The following is a 27901-nucleotide window of genomic DNA, read 5'->3' as shown; positions in this document are numbered from 1 at the left end:
CGCGGCATGTGGGATCTTCCCGGACCGGGGCTCCAACCCGTGTCCCCTGCATTGGCAGGCGGATTCTTAACCACTGTGCCACCAGGGAAGCCCTTTAATGACTTTCTAAATCTGCCTAGGATGAGGAATGAGTGAAAAGTTATCCAGAATAGAGGCTGCTCTAACTATGTGATATATTGGTCTGATTTAGGAACCACCTGTGAGGCAAAAAGAATGAAAAAAACTGACTGGAAAAACTTAAAAATTATTTCTTTTTTAAAAACACATTTTAAAGATATAAATAGAAATTACCATGCTTAGTATTAATTACAAATAGCCAGGATGAGCATTTGGAATTCCAAATAGAGGAAAGAGGGGAGAACAGAAAGTAACTTGAAGGCCCTAGGAAGTCACATGGATCTGCATTCTGGAGGATCCAAGCTTCTTCTTTCTTTCCAATAGGAACCTTGTTTGCCTTCAGCTTTCTGGGGGTCTCCAGTGGACAGGTGCAGCCCCCCAAGTATGCTCTAAAGCAGAGCAAGCATAATGTTTACTTAGGGCATGCTGCTCCTTTTGCTCTAAAAACGAGGTGGTTTCTTCTCTCTCCTTGATGACATATCAAGTATGATGTCGAAAGCTCAGCCTCTGCACCAGTGCCAAGTCATATCTTGGAGACAGAGTTTTGGGTAAAGTAGAAAAGAATAGCTTTACTGCTTTGCCAGGCAAAGGGGGACACAGCAGGCTTCTGCCTTGGAAAAACTATGTCTCCCAACCCAGGAGGATTTGATGAGGAGTTTTATAGCAATGGTTCAAGGGTGGGGTTGTAGATAAGATTAGGGTGTGTGCAGGGCTTGAACTCCTTTAATCTCATCTCAGGTGGTCGATCTCCTAATCTTGATGAGCTTCCCTGGTCCCTTTAATCTTGCCTCAGGTGGTTTCCTGGCTGCTCCTTCCTTGAGTAGCAACTGTTCGAACCTGCCCTTTGCAACTCAGGGAAGGTCATGGAAGCTGGAGTCTTGCCTACAAGAAATGGGGGACAGAAAGGCTCCTGTGCCCAGGAGCCCCACAAGGTCCTGCTCGATTTCAAGTACAGCAGCCTGCACATCAAACTCTAAACAGAAAAGAATCAGGGACAGTAATGGAACTTGGTGGTAAATGAAAAGGGGATGGTGGAATAGACAGTCCTCTGAAGCTGAGAAAGAAACCTCTCTTGTTCTCTCCCCTGATTTAGATGGAGTGTCCCAATCATCTGATTCATGGTCAAGGTATAGTCTTAGAATAGGATAGACTATTTCAAATCTGGACCATCCATGGAAAAATTGAAGAAGAGGGAGATGAAGGCGGAGGATGCTGGAGTGTGAGCTAATTTAATTGGTATCTTGTCCCAAACACCTAGCTGACTGACACTGAAGAAATGAGAGTGTTTTAGGGGGAAATAGTTCAAGTGTAAGACATAATTTTGATCATGGAGCCCAAGGTTGGATGGTGTTAAGTGCGTGGTGAAAGGTCCAGATAATGGCTCTGATCATCTGCAGATCAAGGGAAGACGCCATTGCATTATAGAAAAAGTGGCAGAAGAGGAGAAAATAAAAACTGAAACAGGGGCTTCCCTGGTGGCACAGTGGTCGAGAATCTGCCTGCCGATGCAGGGGACACGGGTTCAAGCCCTGGTCTGGGAAGATCCCACATGCCGCGGAGCAACTAGGCCCGTGAGCCCCAAGTACTGAGCCTGCGCATCTGGAGCCTGTGCTCCGCAACAAGAGAGGCCACGATAGTGAGAGGCCCGCGCACCGCGATGAAGAGTGGCCCCCACTTGCCACAACTAGAGAAAGCCCTCACACAGAAACGAAGACCCAACACAGCAAAAAATAAATAAATAAATAAGCCTACACCTTTAAAAAAAAAAAAAAAAAACTGAAGCAGGAGAGAAGTTCAACAAAGGAGATGAATAAAGACCCATCAAAATCTGCCCATATTGCTCTCTCTCTGCTACCATTCCTGTTGTAGTTTCTATAAAATTGTTCTCTGCTTCACATAAATTCTTTTTTGATCTTTCCTATAACACTGAACACTCCGTAAGGGTGGAGCCATGTATTGTATGCCTTTTGTATTCTGCTAAAGCATCACTCTTAACCCGGTGCCAGGAGCAAAATAAGTACTCCGTAAACACTTCTTTATTGAGGGTTTGACCAGAGATGGCTAGAGGACCAAGCTACAAAGTGGAAAAAGCTGGAACACATCAATGATGCATTTCAGAGAAACCACTGTTTCGCCTTTACCCTGTTTTTCAAGGGAATTTTTCTTCAATGTCAGTTTGCTGCTAGCAATATTAAAAAGAGAGACAAAGAGGTAAAACTAATTCTCTTTTCCTAAATCGTTTGAGAATCGAGAATTTGTTGTTAGTACAGCCAAGAAAACCCTCAGCACTTTAGGTCAAAGGATTCCTCAGAGTCACCTTGCCCTCCCACTTGCTTTTGGACTCTTGTTCAGGACAAGAATCATAAGTTCAGGACACAACCAGGAACCCAGAGGATTGAGACGAAACTCTGCCAAACGGGAGACGTTAGGCAAGGGATGCATGGGGCCACAATTTTCTCTTCACGTGATGTTTAATAAGCCTCGCGATATTGGTCTAAACTGTGATGAAGGGCTACTTCAATGTGATAAAGTTCTGAAAACACCACTTCTGACAAATGGTGAAAATTAAGTTTAACACTCAGAAGAGGACTGAAGCACCAGATCTGGACAAATAAACAGTAGAAGCCGCCCTTCAACTTGATAGTTACATGAGCCTTTCTCATCAGCCCCCAAGAATTTTATGGAGCAGCCGACTTTCCTGGTGGTGGGAGCGCCAGACGGCAGGGCACCAAGGGCGAGTGTATGGGAGCCATAGAGAAAAATTGCGTTGGAGGTTTTTTTTCTCCCCCTCCACCTCTCTGTATCGTTTAGCTAAGCTTGTTCTGAAATCTACCATGGAAAAGGCCTTGATTATAAAATGTAATATTCACGTAAGATTGTGCCATTCAGCCTCACGTTAGGGAGTATACAGGGCTTCAGTGTTCCTTAATAAATTACCTCTTCGTGTAGCAATTAACCCCCCTCTGTGACGGTTCAGTGTTTCCTTGGGCCCGTGCCAGTGCTAACAGCTATGTCTTAGCATTCTTTTTAATGGGCTGCAATTACTGCTGAGAGTGGGGAAACATAAAATATTAACACTTAAGCATCTTTTACACTTCTTTGAACGTTAGATTATGTTGAAAATATAACTGACTTTTCATTCTTAAACCCGATATTTGCTTAGAATTCCACAGGACCCATGAAAATGTTTCAGTTAAGTGGTTTCTGTTGATTTATTAACTCCCATGAAAGCTTAATGGAAATCCCTTGTGACCAAATATTGAATACGTTTTATGCATGCTTACAAAAGTCTTGTTTACCAATTCAATGGCTTCCCCACATCTTATAGAAGATAAATGATTTGCAGCACAACTCGATGTGAGTCCCATTTTTCTCCTTCTGTGCCATCTGTTGGGGAAGGAAAGAAAGGAAGCTTCAAGCCATCCAACTATTATGTACAGGTAAAGTTGAACAGGGGTCTTCTTAAAAATCTAGTCGCTATTATCTTTGTTCAAGTTACTTTGCCTTTTTTGGTATTATCTGTTGATGTGAAGATCTAATGAGATATATGATGTTGAAATGTTGGTAATCTTACATCACTTATTAGCCTTTATTCTCTATTTAGCATATATATGTAGAATGAAATATATATGTATATATTCACTGCATATGCTATATATAAACTATTTATGTGTAGCTTTACATTTTGTACTATATAAACTTTATATACTATATATACACAGTATATGTATAGTGTGTGTATACTATATGTTATATATAATATATACACTATATATTATATATAATATACACTATATATGTATATATATACTTTACAGAGAATAGGGAATAATAAGTAATGTACATATATGTATAAAACATACTTACATAGTCTGTGTATACACACACTATATATATATGTATACACTATATATATACACATACATATATATATATGTATGTGTATATATGTAGTCCTTTTGATGTGTGCTTTATAAAGCTATGGAGTAATAGAGCTATAACTAATTTCAAAAGGTTATATGAATCCATTCCATGATTTCAAATGATTAAAAGTCTAAATCCATTAAGGCTGGTCTACTTTCTTCTTTGTCATCTCTAGAGATGGCTACCGTATAGACTTTTAATTATAGAAGTAGCTTATGCACTCTTAACTATGGAAGTATTTTCTACACCACCAAATAAATAATTTTAATAACTACTCGCATAATAATTTCTCATAAACTAAATATATTTAATTCTCTAGTATTCATTTCTTTTGTTTTACTTTATTTTAATCTTTGTGTTTCTCCAACAGGACTTGCAGCATTATATATGTATAGACTGATTGATACTGAGCTTTACTCTGGTTCTTGTAAACATTATTTTTTTTTTGTTAATATTGCCTCTAAAGTACCTTCCAATGTTTAGTTAATCTGACGGCTAAGAAAGTCTTCCTGATGAATTACTGAATTGTTTTATCTTTTACCATAAGTCCATTTCCTCTGACTCGTCATTTAACATGATTCAAAGTAAAAACAAAAATCATGTTGACCCCTTCCATTTATAAACATAAGATTCAGGTATTGCTTAAATTCAAAAACATCTATTGTTTTTACTTGCTTGCAATTGTGGCAATCTTGGAATTTCCTCAGTGAAATGGAATTATTTTAGTCCTCCAACACAGAGATTGGCAAACTATGGACCGTAGTTCAAGTCCATCATTGCCTGTTTTTGTAAATAAAGTTTTATTTGTAAATAAACAGTCACATTCATTCGTTTATGTGTTGTCTATGGCTGCTTTTGCACTTCAGCAGCAGAGCTGAGCAAATGTGACAGACTCTATGACCCACAAAGCTGAAGATAGTTACTATATGACCTTTACAGAAATAGTTTGCCAACCCCTGTTGCCAAGCCCTGCATGTAGATGGGCATTTAGCACCATTAATTATGCAGCTATGGAAACAAGCATTCACATATAATATTATTAGCTGTATTAATAAATGCATCCAATCATGGGACAATTTCTATGTGCATTTCAACATTCCATATCAAATATGTTCACATTTAATTGCTTGTTTCCAAGATAAATCTCTCTACACCTGGAATCTGCCAAACTTTCCTTGAATTCAAAGTTCTTTTGCCTCTTCTTTTCATTACAGAAATATCAAAGTTTACATGATGGTTAAAAACATGGCTTTGGGGGGACTAATAAGTCATGATTCAAAGCGAGTTGTGTCACCTGCCAAGCACCCAGAGAGGAATACATAACCTTGGGTATGTCACTTGAACATTCTTAGTCTTATTTCTTCATTTAGAAAATGAAGGTAATGAGAATACCCATCTCATTTGTTTAGTGTGAAGATGAAATAAAAAATGTTATAATGCATTCATGGATTATGCCAGAGCACATGATGTATGCCTCATAAATAATTAGTGTATTTTATGATAACCAAAGTATATGTACAATAAAAAATAATAAGTATAATACCTTAGTAGTTGCCTCCATTCTTTACTTTATATGTTACATAGAGCCCTTAGTCTTGTTCCTAAATCAGTGACTCTGATCACTTCTTTGACTCATAATAAAGCTTAGCAGTTCATTCTGAACCATAATGATATGACATGAGGCAAAGCAGAACTCCTAGTTTATTTATGTTTCTTAATTAGTCTCCCTCATTGAGTCTCCCTGTCTCCAAGCACAATTAAAATGTTATGTGTTTCTCTAACACAGCAAACAATTCTCAGTCCCCAGGAACCCTAGAATCTCAAGCTGATGAAATGATTAAGGAAGAGGAAAATCCCAGAAATGGCCCATGGTGATATCTAAACATCAGAGATATCAAGAACGCTCATATTCATGTTGCCACTTGGGAAATCCAGTGCACTAATCCATGGCTGCCGATGCCACACTGCTTAAACACTGTCAGGCAGATTCTTATCCATCCAGCAGTTTTGGTGCTTTAACTTACACTGGGCATTTTTACCTCTTATACATACTTGCCACAGTATTCGAAGTTTTACCATTAGAGAGTCATTTATTTGAAGATTCTCTTTCCACTCTCCACCAAATAGGCAAAAAACTCCTTGTAGCAAAACATTTTCCCCAGTGAAAAATAATTTCTCCTTCCTCTGAAGTCTGCATTTTGCTTGCCACTGTTTCATAGCTTGTAGCATATGTTATGTTATGATTATTTGCATATTAACCTGAATTGCTTCCCCATGCTCTCTCCATACTTGTCAAGAGACCTGCGTACACATTATGCATACTTAACTCTGTATGCCCCAGACGTGCACCTGCAAACAGGCTTTTCTCAGCACTGTTATCACTCTGAAAACTGTTTGTTTTCCACAAGACCTTGTCTCTTAAAAAATATGCTTTATAACAATTCTATTACCAGTTAATAAAAGCTATAATATACTGATCAAATAATCTTTTCTGCTATGGACTGAATGCTTGCATCCCCCTCCTAAAATTTATATGTTGAAACCTTAATCCTCTATATGTTGTTATTTAGAGGTGGGGCTTTGGGAAGTTAATTAGGGTGAGATTAAGTCATGGGGCCCTCATGATGGGATTAATGTCCTTATAAAAGAGGAAGACATTGATCTTTCTTTTTCCACTCTATGAGGATACAGCAAGAAGGCATCCATTTGCAAACCAGGAAGAGGACTCTCACCAGGAAATGAATCTGCCGACATCTTGATCTCGGACATCCCAGTGTCCAAAACTGTAAGAAATAAATGTCTATCGTTTAAGCACCTAGTCTATGGTAGTTTTGTTATAGCAGCTAGAACTGATTAAGAGCCTCTGTAACTGAATGTTTACTTTTGGCAGATACTGTTGGTTGGCTAACTCCGTGCCCAGTCCCAATCCCCTTCTCCCTTGCCTACTTCCACTTATAGAACCTGCCAAAAATATTGCTTGCCTTTGCAGTTAGGTGCAGCCATATGACAAATCTGGGCAGTAGAATGTAAGAAGAGTCTGCTGGGACTGCTGAGAAAGCTTTTGATTTTCTAAGGAAAAGGATAGATGTCACTGGTCCAGGCTTTCCCCTCCTTCCTGACTTGCCTATGGACCTAATGCTTGGAGCTCACACTTCTATCACACTTCTAAGATGACACTCCTTTGTGTTAAGGGTACTGACTGGACAGAAAAAGCCTGGATCCTTGATGACATTGCCAAGCTAGACCAGACCAGACCCCAAACTTTGCGTTATACCAAACAATGAGCCTCCCTCAATTTGTTTAGGTCATTTAAGTGTACTTACTGCTGCTTGCAACCAAATGTAGTCCTACCTGTTCAACAGATGATGAAAAAAAATCAGCAAGATTCTTTCAAAACACGATGTTAATGATATGATTAAAAATCATACTGTAATATAAGAAATATATATATAAAGTAACTAAAATAACAAAGAGCTTAAGAATAAGGATTTAGTTTTGTGCCCCGGCCCTACCACCCACTAGTTTACTTAGGTAAGTTATTTCACATCTCTCAGGCTCAGTTTCCATGTCCGTAAATTGGACAGAATTATGTAATAAAAAGACTATAAGAACTGAATGATAAAAATGCATGAAGACACTTGGCACATAGTAAGTGCTCAGTAAAGATGGGATATTTTTGTTATTTATAATTTTATAGATGAAGTCATGATAAAGAACTCAATTCATGGAATCTTATACTTTATTGAGGTTCTACTTTACAAATTCACAGTAGTTCATACTAACCTGCGTCAGTTTGACATCAGTAAATAAACTCATTTCTACTTACTGGGAGATCTTATTCCTGTGTCGGTTTATCATGCTATTATTACTGTACCTCTATCACAATTTCATTAGCTCCCAACTAAAGGTTCATTAGTGTTAGGTTATTAGAATTAATTAGAATTAAAACGAATGATTGGAATTTATTAGAATTAATATCTCAATTGCCAAAGTTAATATGAATCCCCGCATCCATTCACAGAATGCTGGTTATTCCTCTCGCCCACTCAGCGTTCAAAGGTTTGATTTATTCAGTTTCAGATTAAGAAAAAAAGACTTAATAGCTTTTTTTTTTTCCTCCATCTTCTCAATTTGGAAGAGGCCTCATTCCTGGTTACCGTAACTAAACAAGGAAACATCAAGTGGAAGAAATGTGTGATTTGTATGAGAAAGAATGAAAATAAAAATCACACCCCACTTAGAGGAAGAGACTGGGGCCCGAGTCAAAATAGCCCGAGATGAAAGCTGAGTAACTTTGCACGTTTTAAGCACTGCCTGGAATTCTGACTGATGGGATATTCTGGAAGAGGGCTTAAGCAAATAAGTACGCTAAGAGGAACACTGAAGTCGTTTCATGCTGTGGCTGTTTTAATCTTTGGGCATAAACTAGTAATTCTTTTCCTAGGGTGTGGGAGGAGAAGTAACCAGGGGATTTCTAGGGCCCATAATGGACTTCTGTGGTGTGCGCTGAGGATCGAATGTTATACCACAAGATTACAGGACTCTTCATCTCTTCTGACCAGGGCATATTCGAATCCACACTCCAACTTTCATGTGTCATCTCAGCTGGAGTCTGCGAAAGGGCCTTTTTCTTGCTGCCTGGGTTTTGGAATAAATAAAGTCTTATTAGCCATTGCCTTAGAGGTTGAATGAATCCATGGCTCTCAGGAAGGTATACATAGGATGCCTTTAGAGTTTGAAGTCTATTTCTCTCAGGTAACTGCAAAGCCAAAACAGATGAAAAAACCCAGGCTCTCTGTTACCGAGAAGAAATGATAAAGCATCCAGGAAAGATAAAAAATAGAAAACTTCACTAAGTGACATTCTTATTGTGGCAATCGTGAGTATTCAGATGTTTTTTGTTAGTAACGAAAGTCAAGCTATCTGAGTCTGTCATCTCAGATAGGAGGCAGCTTTTATTTATTTATTTATTTAGGCCACACTGCGTGGCTTGTGGGATCTTAGTTCCCCGACCAGGGATCAAAACCAGGCCCCCTACACTGGAAGCACATAGCCCTAACCACTGGACCTCCAGGGAATTCCCAACAGCTTTCTTGAAGCTTAAACTACTGTGACTTTATATTGCTCCCAGTGTCTTATGCCTGGGATGATATTGAAATTGTCCATATTGACTTTCTTTTTTAAAGTGTTTCTTTTATTTTTGAATCTAAAATTTCAAACTAATTTTTAAATTTTATTTACTTATTTTTTTCTTTGAATTTTATTTTATTTATTTTTTTATACAGCAGGTTCTTATTAGTCATCAATTTTATACACATCAGTGTATACATGTCAATCCCAGTCACCCAATTCAGCACACCACCACCGCCACCCCCCCGTGGCTTTCCCCCCTTGGTGTCCATACGTTTGTTCTCTACATCTGTGTCTCAACTTCTGCCCTGCAAACTGGTTCATCTGTACCATTTTTCTAGGTTCCACATACATGCGTTAGCATACGATATTTGTTTTTCTCTTTCTGACTTAACTTCACTCTGTATGACAGTCTCTAGATCCATCCACGTCTCAACAAATGACTCAATTTCGTTCCTTTTTATGGTAGAGTAATATTCCATTGTATATATGTACCACATCATCTTTATCCATTCGTCCGTCGATGAGCATTTAGGTTGCTTCCATGACCTGGCTATTCTAAATAGTGCTGCAATGAACATTGGGGTGCATGACTCTTTTTGAATTATGGTTTTCTCTGGGTATATGCCCAGTAGTGGGATTGCTGGATCATATGGTAATTCCATGTTTAGTTTTTTAAGGAGCCTCCATACTGTTCTCCATAGTGGCTGTATCAATTTATATTCCCACCAACAGTGCAAGAGGGTTCCCTTTTCTCCACATCCTCTCCAGCATTTGTTGTTTGTAGATTTTCTGATGATGCCCATTCTAACTGGTGTGAGGTGATACCTCATTGTAGTTTTCATTTGCATTTCTCTAATAATTAGTGATGTTGAGCAGGTTTTCACGTGCTTCTTGGCCATCTGTATGTCTTCTTTGGAGAAATGTCTATTTAGGTCTTCTGCCCATTTTTGGATTGGGTTGTTTGTTTCTTTAATATTGAGCTGCATAAGCTGTTTATATATTTTGGAGATTAATCCTTTGTCCGTTGATTCATTTGTAAATATTTTCTCCCATTCTGAGGGTTGTCTTTTCATCTTGTTTATGGTTTCCTTTGCTGTGCAAAAGCTTTTAAGTTTCATTAGGTCCCATTTGTTTATTTTTGTTTTTATTTCCATTACTCTAGGAGGTGGATCAAAAAAGATCTTGCTGTGATTTATGTCAAAGAGTGTTCCTCCTATGTTTTCCTCTAAGAGTTTTATAGTGTCTGACCTTACATTTAGGTCTCGAATCCATTTTGAGTTTATTTTTGTGTATGGTGTTAGGGAATGTTCTAATTTCATTCTTTTACATGTAGCTGTCCAGTTTTCCCAGCACTACTTATTAAAGAGACTGTCTTTTCTCCACTGTATATCTTTGCCTCCTTTGTCATACATTAGTTGACCATAGGTGTGTGGGTTTATCTCTGGGCTTTTTATCTTGTTCCATTGACCTATGTTTCTGTTTTTGTGCCAGTACCATATTGTCTTGATTACTGTAGCTTTGTAGTATAGGCTGAAATCAGGGAGTCTGATTCCTCCAGCTCCGTTTTTTTCCCTCAGGACTGCTTTGGCTATTTGGGGTCTTTTGTGTCTCCATACAAATTTTAAGATTTTTTGTTCTAGTTCTGTAAAAAATGCCATTGGTAATTTGATAGGGATTGCATTGAATCTGTAGATTGTTTTGGGTAGTACAGTCATTTTCACAATATTGATTCTTCCAATCCAAGAACATGGTATATCTCTCCATCTGTTGGTATCATCTTTAATTTCTTTCATCAGTGTCTTATAGTTTTCTGCATACAGGTCTTTTGTCTCCTTAAATAGGTTTATTCCTAGGTATTTTATTCTTTTTGTTGCAGTGGTAAATGGGAGTGTTTCCTTAATTTCTCTTTCAGATTTTTCATCATTAGTGTATAGGAATGCAAGAGATTTCTGTGCATTAATTCTGTATCCTGCAACTTTACCAAATTCATTGATTAGCTCTAGTAGTTTTCTGGTGGCATTTTTAGGATTCTCTATGTATAGTATCATGTCATCTGCAAACAGTGACAGCTTTATTTCTTCTTCTCCGATTTGGATTCCTTTTATTTCTTTTTCTTCTCTGATTGCTGTGGCTAGGACTTCCAAAACTATGTTGAATAACAGTGGTGAGAGTGGACATCCTTGTCTTGTTCCTGATCTTAGAGGAAATGCTTTCAGTTTTTCACCATTGAGAATGATGTTTGTTGTGGGTTTGTCTTATATGGCCTTTATTATGTTGAGGTAGGTTCCCTCTATGCCCACTTTCTGGAGAGTTTTTATCATAAATTGGTGCTGAATTTTGTCAAAAGCTTTTTCTGCATCTATTGAGATGATCATATGGTTTTTCTTCTTCAGTTTGTTAATATGGTGTATCACATTGACTGATTTGCATATATTGAAGAATCCTTGTATCCCTGGGATAAATCCCACTTGATCATGGTGTATGATCGTTTTAATGTGTTTTTGGATTCTGTTTGCTAGTATTTTGTTGAGGATTTTTGCATCTATATTCATCAGTGATATTGGTCTGTAATTTTCTTTTTTTGTAGTATCTTTGTCTGGTTTTGGTATCAGGGTGATGGTGGCCTCCTAGAATGAGTTTGGGAGTGTTCCTTCCTCTGCAGTGTTTTAGAAGAGTTTGAGAAGGATGCGTGTCATCTCTTCTGTAAATGTTTGATAGAATTCACCTGAGAAGCCATCTGGTCCTGGACTTTTGTTTGTTGGAAGATTTTTAATCACAGTTTCAATTACATTACTTGTGATTGGTCTGTTACTATTTTCTATTTCTTCCTGGTTCAACCTTGGAAGGTTATACCTTTCCAAGAATTTTCCATTTCTTCCAGGTTGTCCATTTTTTTGGCATAGGATTGCTTGTAGTAGTCTCTTAGGATGCTTTGTATTCCTACAGTGTCTGTTGTCACTTCTCCTTTTTCATTTCTAATTTTATTGATTTGAGTCATCTCCCTCTTTTTCTTGATGCGTCTGGCTAATGGTTTATCAATTTTGTTTATCTTCTCAAAGAACCACCTTTTAGTTTTATTGATCTTTGTTATTGTTTTCTTTGTTTCTGTTTCATTTATTTCTGCTCTGATCTTTATGATTTCTTTCCTTCTGCTAACTTTGGGTTTTGTTTGTTCTTCTTTCTCTAGTTCCTTTAGGTGTAAGGTTAGATTGTTTATTTGAGATCTTTCTTGTTTCTTGAGGTAGGCTTGTATAGCTATAAACTTCCGTCTTAGAACTGCTTTTGCTGCATCCCATAGGCTTTGGATCGTTGTGTTTTCATTGTCATTTGTCTCTAAGTATTTTTTGATTTCTTCAGTGATCTCTTGGTTATTCAATAACGTATTGTTTAGCCTCCATGTGCTTGTGTTTTTTACGTTTTTTTCCCCATAATTCATTTCTAATCTCATAGGGTTGTGGTCAGAAAAGATGCTTGATATGATTTCAATTTTTCTTTAATTTACTGAGGCTTGATTTGTGACCCAAGATGTGATCAATCCTGGAGAATGCTCTGTGCGCACTTGAGAAGAAAGTGTAATCTGCTGTTTTTGGATGGAATGTCCTATAAAGATCAATTAAATCTATCTGGTCTACTGTGTCATTTAAAGCTTCTCTTTCCTTATTTATTTTCATTTTGGATGATCTGTCCATTGGTGTAAGTGAGGTGTTAAAGTCCCCCACTATTATTGTGTTACTGTCGATTTCCTCTTTTATCACTGTTAGCAGTTGCCTTATGTATTGAGGTGCTCCTATGTTGCATGCATATATATGTATAATTGTTACATCTTCTTCTTGGATTGATCCCTTGATCATTATGTAGGGTCCTTCCTTGTCTCTTGTAACATTCTTTATTTTAAAGTCTATTTTATCTGATATGAGTATTGCTACTCCAGCTTCCTTTTGATTTCCATTTGCATGGAATATCTTTTTCCATCCCTTCACTTTCAGTCTGTATGTGTCCCTAGGTCTGAAGTGGGTCTCTTGTAGACAGCATATATATGGGTCTTGTTTTTGTATCCATTCAGCAAGCCTGTGTCTTTTGGTTGGAGCATTTAATCCATTCACGTTTAAGGTGATTAGCGATATGTATGTTCCTATGACCGTTTTCTTAATTGTTTTGGGTTTATTTTTGTAGGTCCTTTTCTTCTGTTGTGTTTCCCACTTAGAGAAGTTCCTTTAGCATTTGTTGTAGAGCTGGTTTGGTGGTGCTGAATTCTCTTAGCTTTTGCTTATCTGTAAAGCTTTTGATTTCTCCATTGAATCTGAATGAGATCCTTGCCGGGTAGAGTAATCTTGGTTGTAGGTTCTTCCCTTTCATCACTTTAAGTATATCATGCTGCTCCCTTCTGGCTTGTAGAGTTTCTGCTGAGAAATCAGCTGTTAACCTTACGGGAGTTCCCTTGTATGTTATTTGTCATTTTTCCCTTATTGCTTTCAATTATTTTTCTTTGTCTTTAATTTTTGGCAATTTGATTACTCTGTGTCTTGTCATGTTTCTCCTTGGGTTTATCCTGTGTGGGACTCGCTGTGCTTCCTGGACTTGGGTGGCGATTTCCTTTCCCATGTTAGGGAAGTTTTTGACTATAATCTCTTCAAATATTTTCTCTGATCCTTTCTCTCTCTCTTCTCCTTCTGGGACCCCTATAATGCGAATGTTGTTGCATTTAATGTTCTCCATTCTGTGAGTCACCCACCCAGCAGTTATGGGATTTGATTTTACTGTGATTGTGCCCCTCCTACCGTCTCACTGTGGCTTCTCCTTTGTCTTTGGATGTGGGGTATCTTTTTTGGTGAGTTCCAGTGTCTTCCTGTTGATGATTGTCCAGCAGCTAGTTGTGATTCTGGTGTTCTCACAAGAGGGAGTGAGAGCACGTCCTTCTACTCTGCCATCTTGGTTCCTCTCTTCCTATTTACTTATTTTTTGATAAGTTTTGTTGGGGTATAGTTGATTTGAAATGTTGTGTTGGTTTCAGGTGTGCAGCAGGGTGAATCAGTTATACATGTGCATATATCCACTCTTTTTTAGATTCTTAGAATATAAGTGTTTCTTATGATGCAAAATGTGTTAAAGGACTGTCTTTTATTCCATTGGTATGTAATTGGTAATTAGGTAATTGCTATTATTCTCATAGTAAAATAACTTTTAATTTATAACACACACACACACACACACCCACAAATGTCCATATTGAAGAACAAAGAGGGACAAAACACTCAAGTTACTGGGAAGATCCCTTTATCTCTCATTACATTAATCTTTTACTTCAAACATTCTATTATTTCCCTAAACCTGTATATGACTTAAACGCCACTAATTTCTCTTTATCTCCTCATTGCAGGTATAGGATATTAAAAATAATAATGTCATTCTGAAATTTACTAGTTTCAAAAAGGGGGGTTTTCTGCAGTTCACATATTTGGTGGACATTTGATCAGGAGAAGGTCCTCTAGGTTAAGTCCTGCAGTTGTCATCACAATTTCCTTACACAGCAAAGCTAGAGTAACCTTCCTTGGGTATTATTTTTGCTGTGTCATAAATGAGCCCTGGTTTCTCCTGTCTGGGGTGTAGTTCCTTCTGCGCTGTGGCCAGCCCTAACTCTCAAGCCTCTTCTCTTCTTACTCTTTTACTTGAACTTGATTACTAAGGTCCAGACAAACGTGGTTACTGATCATTCTTCCAACGTTCCATGTCATTCTGCATTTGCATTTCTTTACTTGTCCCCTCACTTCAGAATGCCCTTGTCAACTTCCTGTGTGTCAATCTGGTTTATGCATCATGGTCTAAATGAAAAGTCTCTTCCTGCAAGAGGCCTGTTATGGTCAGTGTAGGTCTCATATTTTCCTCTCTAAATTCCTACAGTATTCCATTTATACCACTATTAGGTCATTCTTTACTTACTGCCTTTGATTAAACTATTTGAAGACCTACCTTCATTGATTCAAGGTGCATTTATTGACCATCCTCTCTGTGTCAATAACTGTTCTAGGAACAAGGGATACTGTAGCAAACTAAACAGATGTGAGCCCTACATTCATGAATCTCCAGGGTTTCTCTTTTATTAAATTGAACTCCTTGAGGACATCCACTTCACCTTTATATTTTACATAGGACAATGTTTTGAACATGGAAAGGAATTACTAATTTGTATTAAATAAGTAAATCAATGGTTTCCAATCTTATAGAACCCAATGCCCTCTTATAACCAATATGTTGTCATGTGCTTTTCACTGTGCTGAAATAGAAGTAACAAGTGACATCATCTATGTACACACATAATTTCAAAAACATTAATATATCTCCATGTAAATATAATACCCTCAAAAAGGACAAATAAAAGAAAAGCAGGGACTTCCCTGGTGGCACAGTGGTTAAGAATCCACCTGCCAATGCAGGGGACACGAGTTTGATCCCTGGTCTGGGAAGATCCCACATGCCGCAGAGCAACTAAGCTCGTGTGCCACAACTAAAGAGCCTGCGCTCTACAGCCCACAAGCCACAACTGCTGAGCCCATGTGCCACAACTACTGAAGCCCGTGCGCCGCAATGAGAGAAGCCACTGCAATGAGAAGCCCATGCACCACAGCAAAGCGTAGCCCCTCTCGCTGCAACTAGAGAAAGCCCGCCCCCTGCAACGAAGACCCAATGCAGCCAAAAATAAATAAATAAAGTTTTTCAAAAAAGAAAAGCAATTTATAACAGTATGCATTTCATTATGTAAATGTCTGGACAGGGCTACTTAGAAGATGCAGTGAAGTAGTCAGATGAGTGAGTTTGGATTCTCGACAAGTAAAAAGATAAGAAAGCATGCCCCATATGATAAGCAGGGAAATGAAATGGCAGAGGTATGAGTTACACTAAAATGGAAGCTAGTGTGTGGATAGGTTGTAACAACCTGGATTCATTCATGTATAATAAGGGAAAGAGAGGAATGACCTTAATTGAAGTTGGGATAACATGCCAAGGAAAATTGCAGAGCAACAACGTGGAGAAATGAGGAAGTGTGACAATCTGACAAATGGGCCGTATCTCACTTGTAAGGGGAGAGTCAGAATAATTCATACGAAATGACACAGGGCAGAGTCGTGACAGAGTAGCACAGAAAACATATCTTAGGTTTTAAATTCCTGCCACGTGTTGGGGAACACTTTCAGTTTCTGTTATTTATTAAGACTTAGAAAGCCAAATATTTTGGCAGGTGGTAGGGAGAAGAGGGTGGATTAAGAAAAAAGAAGAGTAATACACACGAGGCTGTAGAAAACTGTTTTAGGATATGTTTCTGAGGCAAGAGGAAAATCAAAATTAACAGGGAACTCACTTCTGCTTCCGGTCACGGCTGAAGAACTAGTATTAGAATAGTCTTCCTGCCGTAAACAATACATATCTGCACCAAATGTAGGAAACAACTGTGTTCTGATGTTGGACACGTGCCAATGCAAGACTGGGATTCCCAAGAGATGGAAGACAAGTAAGGGATGTCATCTGATTGCTCTGGTTTTCGGTCTGAAGCAGGGTTCTGGACCACAGCACAGGGAGGCACAGCCTACCTGGAGCACAGCCGTCTTGCTGAGCCTGGGTTTGAGATCAGAGACCAGGGAGGCTGAGAGAGCTAGAATGTACAGGGAAGAGGGCCAGGGAGAAAGGAGAAATGCAGAGAAAGCTCCAGAAAATCTGCATAGAAGTCCCATTGAATCTAGAATGGAACTCCATGAGGCTGGATAAAAACAGCTACTGCGGAAAGACAAGCAACCAGGAGCTATAAGGTGAGCATACACAGGCCTGAGAAGAGTTTGAATTTGATCAAGTTAGAATGAAAAGACCTCATTAAATATCTGGAGCGTTAGGAGATGCCCCAGAGAAGGCATGCCCTAGGAGTACAGCCAAAATAGTTACTCAAGGCTTGACCTAATAAAGCTGAATAACAAGACTCCAAAGACTCAAGGTAATTCACACTTAATTTAACTGCTGCTGGAACAAAAATTCAACACTCTTGAAAGGAAGACAACAAAATGGAGAATATCAACATTATAACATTCACACTATTCAGAATCGAATCAAAGTGTACTTAACATGAAAAAGCAGATTCCCAGTTACCCTCTTAATCATCTAAAAGGTCCAACAAATGTGTCAACTGGGGTCCCAGGAAAACAGAAGGGAAGAGAAGAATATTTGAAGAAATAACATTCAAACAATTTTCTAACTTGATGAAAATTATAAACACACAGGTCCAAGAGGCCTAATGAACTCCAAACAGGAGAAATGCAAAGAAAAGTACAAAGAGGCATATTATAGTACAATTCCTAAAAACTGATAAGAAAGAGAAAAATCTCAAAGGCAGCCAGAGGAAATAAGACAAATTATGTACCAGGAAACAGAGATAGCAATTACCACTGACTTGATCAGAAGCAGTGCAAACCAGAGGACAAGGAATGACATTTTAAAAATACTAAACAAAACAAAACAAAATTCTTGTTAGTCAAGAATCCTAAATCATGCAGCAACGTGGATGGACCTAGAGATTATCATACTAAGTGAAGTAAGTCAGAAAGAGAAAGACAAATATCATATGATATCACTTATATGTGGAATCTAAAATGCAACACAAATGAACATGTCTACAAAACAGAAACAGACTCACAGACATAGAGAACAGACTTGTGGTTGCCAAGGGCCAGAGTGGGGTGGGGGAGAGAAGGATTGGGAGTTTGGGTTTAGCAGATGCAAATTGATATATACAGGATGGATAAACAACAAGGTCCTACCGTATAGCACAAGGAACTTTATTCAGTATCCTGTGATAAACCATAATGGCAAATAATATGAAAAAGAACATATATATATGTATAACTGAGTTGCTTTGCTGTACAGTAGAAATTAACACAACATTGTAAATCAACTATACTTCAATAAAATTAAAAAAGAACCCTAAATCAGCAAAAACAGCCTTCAAAAATGAAAATGGAATAGACATTTTCACACAAACAAAAGCTGAGAGAATTTGTTCTCTAAGTATTACAAAAAATGTTAAAGTATGTTCTTAAGACTAAAGGAGAAAAAAGATACCACTTAGAAACTCAGATCTACATGAAAGAATTAAGTGCACTGGAAATAGCAAATATCAGGCAAATATTAAGGACATTTTCTCATTTTCCAATTTCTCCAAATACAAGTGACTGTTTAAAGCAAAGTAAGTAAAAATGTGGTGTGGTTTATAATATACATAGAAGTGAAAAATAAATGACAGTAATATTACAAAGGATTAGAGGGAAAAATAGAAAAATACTGCATAAACTTCTTATGTAACTTGTAAAGGGAGTATAACATTATTTGACAGTAGACCATGATAAAATGCACATTTCATACAAAACAAACTATGAGCCTAAATTTCTAACAAGACAACTGGCTCAATGGAATACTACACTTCTCAGAAAAAAAGGCAACCCAAATAAAATAAATATGCATCTTTTTAAAGCACAGTTTTCTTATTATTGAGCTACTATGTATAGCTGAGTAATAATATAAAATATTTAAAAATAATCCTTGGTCTTCCCTGGTGGCACAGTGGTTAAGAATCCACCTGCCAATGCAGGGGACATGGGTTTGATCCCTGGTCCCGAAAAATCCCACATACAGCAGAGCAACTAAGCCCATGCACCACAACTACTGAGCCTGCACTCTAGAGCCCGTGAGCCACAACTACTGAGCCCGCGTGCCACAACTACTGAAGCCCGAGCACCTAGAGCCCATGCTCTGCACCAAGAGAAGCCACTGCAATGAGAAACCACCGCACCACAACGAAGAGTAGCCCCCACTCGCCCCAATTAGAGAAAGCCCGCGTGCAGCAACGAAGACCCAACGCAGCCAAAAATAAATAAATAAATAAATTTATTTTTAAAAATAATAAAAAGAATCCTTACTCCACTAATTTAATAATATTAGATTTTAAATTTGTTGAAACAGTTAATATCATCTTTGCTGTATGTTTTTAAGCATATTCAGTGACCATTGCAATATAATTACAATAACTGTACTTTGTAGTAACTGTGAGATAGCACTGAAACTTTTTCCAACTAAATATGAAGTTGGAAATGCTCTAATAAGTAATTTAGCTTATTTCCAAAGAGGTAGGTTGAAATTCATAACTTTGTAATTAGACTGATTAAATTCGTTGACCCCTGTCCTTTCTTTCTTTCTCAGGTAACTCACTTTGCAAATGTTGGCTGACGGACCTTTTCCATTTCAAATAAATAAATCCCACCCAATCACTGATGAAAATTTATTCGGATCTTTACATCTCATCTTTTGGGTTCAGCCATGTAAGAGTAATATATTATCAATATGAGTAATATAATATCAATATTATTACATTTAACCTGATCCAACAGCTGGAAAGAACAATGAAAATGCTCAGTGACAAAGGTTATTTTAAAAGAAATGTGTTTCTTGATAATTTCTATGAAAATTCCTTTCACTTTAATGTGATTAACTCATTTCCTTGCATCTTCAGGATCACTTCATTTAACTTCATCAATAACTCTGAAAAATAAACACATCATTTTTCAATATTTGAATTTTGGCATTGAATTTGCCACTAATTTTTCATTAGTTAAATGAAATAGCTCTACAACAGCATCAAATAGTGGACAAAATATTTATAAGCAACTTCCTTTGAGAGCCTTTCAAATGTATGAAAAAAATTACTTAGTATGTCAGATAAACTTTTTAATATCTTTGTCATGTCACAGGTTTCTAAATAATCTGTCATTCAAAGAATTAGTCTTAATTTTATTAACTTCAGACTGCTAAAGTTTGTATTTCTTTGAAATCAATAAATTTATTTTTTATTTTATTATTTATTTCAAAAAACATTTATTGAAATGTTTCACCAAGATCCTTGTCTACTGGTTTACTATGAAAAATAGAATGAACTGCTAAAACATTATGATACTTGAAGCTGTTTATAAAACCTTGTTTAGTGACAAATGATAGCTGGTCTAATTATCTATGGTACAAACAATGACATAGAAAATGAGATTTTTTTCTGTTTAATATATTTTTTAAGAATTCCAACTATTGACATCCTTTTTTGTCCTCTATCAGGAATTTTGAAAATAGTTCTTTCTTTCAACTTTTTTCTTTTCTTGCAAATCTTACATAAGTGAGCAGTAAATATTTTCTTATAGGTTACTTTCATACACTTGTCAAAAATTTGCTTATTACAGTTCATTACACAGCTAATTTTTCAATACTATATGCTATCTCAACAATTCTTAACATTGCTTAATGAAAAAGTAAAAAAATTATTTTATTTATATTCCTTTCCATCACCATTCTAGTAAATTCTTGTACAGCTAGTAAGATTAGCTTTTCTCCAATATTTTATAGATTACCACATTGTGTAATCATTTGTACTACTAAGATTTGTTCTTTTTTTGATTAAAAGACTATTTATAAACATCCCAGAGACAAGATTACTTGGAAATGTGGCATGTCTTTAACAATTTTATTAGGATGTTCTGTTGTAAAATGTTTCTTCAGTCTTAATGATTTTGTTGCTTCATTTGAAAAAAAAAAAAAACACAAGAATGGAAGGTACAATGGTGACTTTTATGGGCAAAACTATAAAACTCAATTTAAAAAGTCAGCTGGATATTGTTGTCACTTTCCTTTATATTTGATGTTTTGAAATAAGATCTAAAAAAATATATTCATACGTAGGTTCAGTCACGAATGGAACAGCTACTAACACAAACTAATAACAAATGTTTTGCATTAGAAATGCAAATCCTATGACCTGAGTTTCCTTTAGTGGTGCTGTTTTCCAAAATGTAGAGAAAATCTTTGTAACAAAGTACAGTCTTCTCTTGATTTACACAGTAGTTGCATTTTTGGAAATTTTAACATATATAGAAATTGCTAAATAAATTCTTTAATTTATATGTATAAAGGAATTAGGGTCAAGGTTCAGGTAATTATTCCAGTTAAAAAAAGTTATCTGCAGAATGCGAAACAATTATTTGTAGTTTGGCACTTCCCTGAACGTTGCAAGACATCTAACATACCTGGTCCCTTCTCACTAAATGCTAGAAACTTCTCAAACCTTGTCTCAACCAAAACACATGGCGGATTTCAAAAATGTCCTTTAGAGACTGCTTTGAATGACACTGGGGTAAAAGAATAATTGTGAATTGACTGCGGGCAAGCCTTCCAGGCTACCTGCTTAAGCTACACATTTCAAACACTACCCATAAATGCCAGACAGAGAGATGGAGGGGGAGCTGAAATCCAGTCTGTGCTCAGTCCTTCCTGGAGGAAGACATAAGCTCCATTTTCTTCCTTTAAAAAAGTATCTTTCTCTTGTCAAGTAATGATCCAGAGAGATCACCTTTTTCTTATTTGTACAAAGGTACCAGAAAAGCAAATATTGTACAAGATGGTCAAGGAGGATACTCCCACATCTAACTCAATATACATGAATAAGAAGCAAGCAAGCCAAGAAAAAGTAAAAAAGAAAAAGAAAAAAGAAAAAAGCAATTCTTGAAACGGAAAAAATGATATACCTAACATGTTTTCTTTATTTCAACATTATAATAATTGTGGATAGATATATATTATACCTTCTGACTGATCATGTAAGCATGGAGGTCAGAGGGTGATTAAAATTACATTTCACCATCTTTGTCATGGATTCAGAGCTCTGACATTTACTCATTTGTACTATATTATAGCTGGTTTTCTAGTAAAAATCAACACATCATTTACTGTTTGTTAATACTTTTGTCATAGGTTGGGGGTAAGCATAAAACTTAACCCTATTCAAATAAGTGAATAGATGACGCTTTGGAATCATTTCTTTGCTGAGGACACCAAGTGTGTTCTATTTTTCACTCTGATATTCATGCTGATTACAGTCTCTATGGAATCCTAATTTGCAGGGGGTTGGGGTGGGCGTTGAGAACCTCTGAGATGGAGTGATGGGACTGAGTGATAGAACTAGCCTGGAATGGGATCCTCCGTGTCTGATGTCTTTTCTCAATGGCAAGTATGGTGGTTGCAGAAAACTGGAAGGAGTATGGGTCCAACTCAGGACAAGCAAGGCATCACCACTCAAGGACCCTTGATTGAAAATATCTAGGTGTTAAAATATATTTTAAAAGATTGTTTTCTGAGTCATTATTGCCACTGAAAAATAATAGTAGCAAGCCACAAGAAAAGTTTTATTTGGCTGACGTCCCCACTCAAGCGCAACTCTTGACACTACCAGACATTCTTGGTAACTTGGCAACAAAATATCTTCTATTATGGAAAGGCCATGATCTTTAATATATATTAATGCCTCTCTATGGTGTCTGGGTCCAGTCAGCACACAAAGTTGTTGGAGACTATACTGAAGCATTGAGTCAGACGCTCTAGGACTATTACGTGTTGCTAGGCAGAGAGAAGCAACATGAAGGACTGAAGGTTCTAAACTCAGAGAGACTTGAACTTGAATCTTAACTCTTCCACTCCCTGTGTGAACCAACCTTCCTAAGTCCCAATTACCCCAGTACTTGAAGCCAGTGCCTCAGACATTCTTAAGACAAGTGAGAAGCAAATGAGACTCCAGGCTACCTGATGCACAAGCAGAACAAATACATTACAGAAGAAGAAATGTGCTGCGATTTTATGAAAGTGTCAGGGACTAATAACTCAAATTCAGACCATTCTGATTTTTATGAACTAGAGAATGGGAGAAAAAAAAAAAAAGACGGCAACAACTGTAGAGCAGAGCTTTTAAGATTTTAAAGTGGAATTAACATATTTTATTTGTGGTTCCTTAGTGGACTTAAATTTAATAGTGCTTTTTTTTTGGCTCGGCATGACTTGGAAACTGATATTCTCCACCAAAGTGAAAGCGAGTCCTTAGGTCTGTACTTCTTTGTCTGAGAGTGCATGCATACAGATAAAGACCTGATCAGCACATGCATTTTTAGGACAATAAATACATTGCAATGAATCTTATTAGAATAAGGCAGATTATTTTGCTGATTGTCTGGCTCCAAGGATCACCTGATGCTAATCATCTGACACGGGACACCTAGCAGCTCTTGGCGGGGCCGTGGGTTGATGGAACCAAGAGTTGGACCTGGGCTCTTTCCTTCCTACTGCTCCCCACATTTTTGTGTGGTTTGGGGCTGCTTTTAGGAGGCAGAGAGATTTTCCTTCAGGAAAATATGGTGAACTGAAAAGTGCATTGTATCTTCCGTAACCTGGAGAGGGGCTTCAAATCTCCTTAGTCTAGAAGGCAAGTGTGGCTGAAATTAACAAAGGAAGCCAATTTAAACTTGATGAGCTGAGGGAAGGGAGACTATCTGAAGCTCTGAAAAAACCCCAGAAGGTGACTTTTCTCCCTTTTAATATAAATGTGTGACTAGACTCTAAGAGCCAGTTTGATCTATGTGTTCCTGGTGGGTACAGGTCTTGAAGGCTGCTACTGTTAGCTGCCTAAGTGCCATGCTCACCTTCTTGATACTCAGCCAGTGAGTGATGTGGGCTTATATGGGACAGGTTTATGCCTGGTGCTAGAATAATCTCTAGAATCACCTAATTAAATGTATCATAATGTCAGCTTACGATGTAAACACTTTCAGAAAAAATATAACACTAATTCTGGAATAGAACAAGAATTTGGTTTTTTTGCATTTAATATCAACATGTTACAAAGCTTTAAAACTTTAAGTAAAATACCTTTTGTATTCCCCCAAGGTTCTAGATTAATTTCCAAAGTGTGGAAAGAAATGTTGGGCTTCCCACCTCTTGCTATTTGTTCCCTGCTTCTTCCTCTGTTCCAGAGTGAAATTCCACAGTCCTAACACTAAGTTGGAGCGCTCTTCGAACCACCGCTGGGACCCTGGGGCGTTGTGGATGATTCTTGCATGGGGGCATTAAAATGCCAGACTTCAATTTTTGTCTCCTGGTAAAGATCTCTCTCAATTGAAGAGGCAGGCTTCAGCCCCTTTCAAGGAATTTTTGCAAATGCAAATTATGGGAACCCGAGAGAATTAGCTGTATTTCTTTAAATAAATCCCCTCCTGGTTCTTCTGAAGATGGTGGTGGTTCTCTAAGCAGCAGTAAATTCTGCCTTGAGGGAATGGTGCACCAAAACCCTCCCCAGCCTCCTTCTTTAGCAGGTATCCAGTTGGTTAGGTGGGTGGGGCTGCTGTGGCAATGGCATGGATTAGGTAATACCCCCCATTAGACTGCAGATGTGTGAACTAGTTTAAAACTTTTACTTGGGCTTTTATTAGACTCCGATGCAGTCCCAGCCTCTTTACATTTGCCAATGCAGCCAGTTGCTCACAAGTTATAACAAATTAGGAATACCTAATGCTTAAGCTATTCTTACACTCTGGGGGCAAAATCCCAAACAAATCATGGTCTTCCTTGTGAATCCACTCTCCCTCTTAGAAATTACACTTCCAGGCAGAATGGCACTGGAGCCAGGGTTTCCTCACGGCTTTGTTAATAACGATGTGGTTCAATTCTCTTATGCACATAAAACCCAAGATCGTTTCTCATTCTCTGCCTGGCCCCAGAATGTCGTCTCTCGTGTCTTTGAAAGCTTTCCAAAGTCATTTTTTCCTTTCTTTTTATTGCTCATATTCCTTAAGTGACCCTAATACTTCTGTAAGTGCCAGATTGGCATCTCTGAAGGCTGACATAGACTTTTGATCCCCAGTATAGGTACGGTGAGGCAGAAGCTCCCCATCCTTCTTCTGCTTGGGGGAAGAGCTGAGAAAGAAGGGGACACCTCTCTTACCTAGGGACACATGGCAGACTGGTCCTTGGCTTCAAAGTTTTTATTACATGCCAGTGAAACAAGCTTGCCAGGCTGTCTAGCTCCTTCATCTGAGAAAGACATTAATCTCCCCTGATTTAGAATGACTTACTTAGGAGGGAATAAGCACAAAGCAGGTTCTTTTTCTCGGTGTTAAAAGTGCTCGTTGAAATGTGTCCATTCATCAGTCCTCAAATTTTTCTCCCTTAAAGTTTCAATTCAGGCACCAAAATGAGATTGTTGTGTCCTAACAGCTGCACTGAAACACACATCCTTTGAGCAAATGAAATGATAAGACATGAAAATGAAAATAATTTGTTGAATCACTATAATGCCATAGTTAAACTTATTAAAAATATCTTAATGCAATATGTAAGGCATATGTGTAAAGATCACCTGCCTTGTTCATAACCAATAATCAAAGATATTAACTCAATTTAGTGTGCCTCATAGTTTTGCCTATTTTGGGTCAGTTTCTGTTCAACTTCCTGCCACAATGGTTACTTCCTGTGGTAATGGTTACACATCAGGGAGTAGCTTAAGTATTCTCTGAAAAATTATGCAAATGTTAAATCATTTGCATCTCAGTCCCTTTCTGTTATAGGTAACATGTTGTCACAGATGGCAAGATTTCTCTTTTTTTTATGGCTGAGTAACATATCTAATCAATATCTATATCTATCTATCTATCACATTTTCTTTATCCATTCATCCGTTGATGGACACTTAGATGGTTTCCATGTCTTGGCTATTGTAAATAATGCTGCAATGAACTTGAGGGTGCAGGTATCTTTTCCAGTTAGTGTTTTAATTTCCTTCAGATATATACCTGGCAATGGAATTTCTGGATCATATGGTAGTCCTATTTTTAATTTTTTGAGGAACCTCCATACTGTTTTTTGTAGTGGCTGCACCAATTTACATTCCCACCAACAGTGTACAAGTGTTCCCTTTTCTCCACATCCTTGCCAACACTTATTATTTTTTGTCTTAGTTAGGGTCTTATACCCATTTCTATTAAAGAGTCCATTAAACATACATAAAGTGTATGTTTCTGTTCTTACTGCAGTATTTAAAAATATGTATCTAAGTAAATTGTCATGGAAAGTAAATTTCTTATGCTGTTGCTTTGGCAAGGCAGTGACTAGAACTTTTCTATCTCTAATAAATCTCTCTCTATATCAGCAGTTACCAAAATCTACTTCATGGAGTGCTTTAGGGAAGAAAGTAACAAACTACTTACATTTTGGATACAAGGAAGAAGAACACCTGTACTCGTTCAGTTCTGGTTTTCATTTTTTTCAGGTTGCTGATTCACAGAATTTCTTTCTTTTTTGAATGTGGATTTTTTTCAAATCTACTTATTTTATCCCCTACACTTTGGATTATTTGGTTTTGTTGAACTTTAAGAAGATGGTGCAAATAACCATTTATCTTGCCTCCTCAAAGAAAACTAACATTGGCTATGGTCACACACCTCTGTGCAGACTGAGGTAGGGCATGATGCTCTGGCAATCAGTGGGAGAAGCCAAGGGGAGAGAACCACATGGGATACATCATCCAAACTCAGCCTCTGTCCCAGGGTGACTTTCTCACTCAATAGGATGATTTACTGGCCTGGTGTAACCACTGAATCAGTTTGCCTAAATTGTCTGGAGAGTGGCCCCAATCTACAGTACCTAGTTGGCTTCTATCTCTGCATTTTCTATCTGCACAGGGACCTTCTGTCCAAACCCTAAAAGCCAGGGAATCCTTTTGGATCCTTGATTGGTTTGAGCCACATCAGCCACTTCCAAGTTAATTTGTACAAACTTAGAAACCCTGGTTGTGGTCTACCATAATTTCTTGGTAATGTCAGTGGGCTTGTTTCAGTTTTGTTAAATGTTTTTGTATAAACAGAGCCTCCTTTTGTCCAGCTCCTGCAATGGGGCTCTTCAAATATATGTAAAAGGGTGTGACTGAGAATTTTCCTACTGTTTAAAATTTCAGTTGGAGCTCCAAAGTTGAAATCCATGAGTTATAAAGTCGGTTCATTCTGAACACAACTTTTTAGGATTTATCATGAGATAGCAAAACTAGTCCAAAGATCCATATCTTATTAGCTAATTGTTGCAGGATTTTTTTCTGGAGGTAAGTCATAAACCAGAGAATGTTGTAGCAGCCCTTCCTACCTAAGCAAAGTCAGATGGGGCCCCAAGAGCAACATGTAGAATTGTGTGCCAGACATTGCTGTGGTCCTGAGACAGGCTGGGACCTGGGACCTGGGACCCTTTGCTGCAGTGCTTGTACCTGGACAAAGGTCTCCTCCAGCAACAACATACAAAGAATCTCTAAGGGACTAAAAATAACTGCATGCATGCGCAGTTGGTGCAAATTATAAACTACAAGATACAGAAAGACCAAAAACCCAACCGCCACTTCTAAGGTGTCAGGAGCAAAAGTAGGGGACCGCACATGATCCCTGCACACAGCACCACCAAGGGGGTGGGCAGACCACCTAAGCCGCCCCTCCTGCCCGATCCCTGGACCCACCCTACCATCACCCCATTTAAGGGACCAGCTCACAACTGCCCAGGGCGGGGAACAAGGGAACCTGTTACTTGTTCTCCCTTGTGCTACAGCAGGAGTCCCAGTAAAGCCTTGTCTGAATTTCTTGTCTGGCCCCTGATCAATTTCTATTGATTAAAGAGTCCAAGAACCCAGATCAATAACAGTACAGGAATGGAGCACACTGAGAGATCACTCAGGGACACTTGATGTGGGCTCTTTAGGGTTTGGGGATTTTTGAGAACAGAGGGACAGATGTCTGCCTTTTGCCTGGGAAATTCTGAAGACAGAGGCTGGCTGAAGTTGCTATGATGACAGAAGAAAGGT

At 37.9% G+C, this 27901-nt stretch overlaps 1 long non-coding RNA gene across 2 annotated transcripts; it reads left to right on the top strand.

Moving 5' to 3' along the window:
• The first annotated feature begins 98 nt into the window (after positions 1 to 98).
• Positions 99 to 20134, top strand: LOC309630593. 2 transcript variants are annotated; one of them, XR_014245783.1, is made up of 2 exons: positions 99 to 5370; positions 6733 to 20134. It is a non-coding gene; the product is annotated as an uncharacterized lncRNA (long non-coding RNA). The 2 variants fall into 2 exon arrangements; XR_014245784.1 differs by having other exon boundaries at positions 6726 to 20134.
• The last annotated feature ends 7767 nt before the right edge of the window (positions 20135 to 27901 follow it).

The sequence above is a fragment of the Balaenoptera borealis genome (assembly GCF_965194805.1).
Source record: "Balaenoptera borealis genome assembly, chromosome: 1".
Classification (NCBI taxonomy): Eukaryota; Metazoa; Chordata; class Mammalia; order Artiodactyla; family Balaenopteridae; genus Balaenoptera; species Balaenoptera borealis.
The sequence above is the reverse complement of the archived record's forward strand: the minus strand, read 5'-3'. Positions and strand labels throughout refer to the sequence as shown.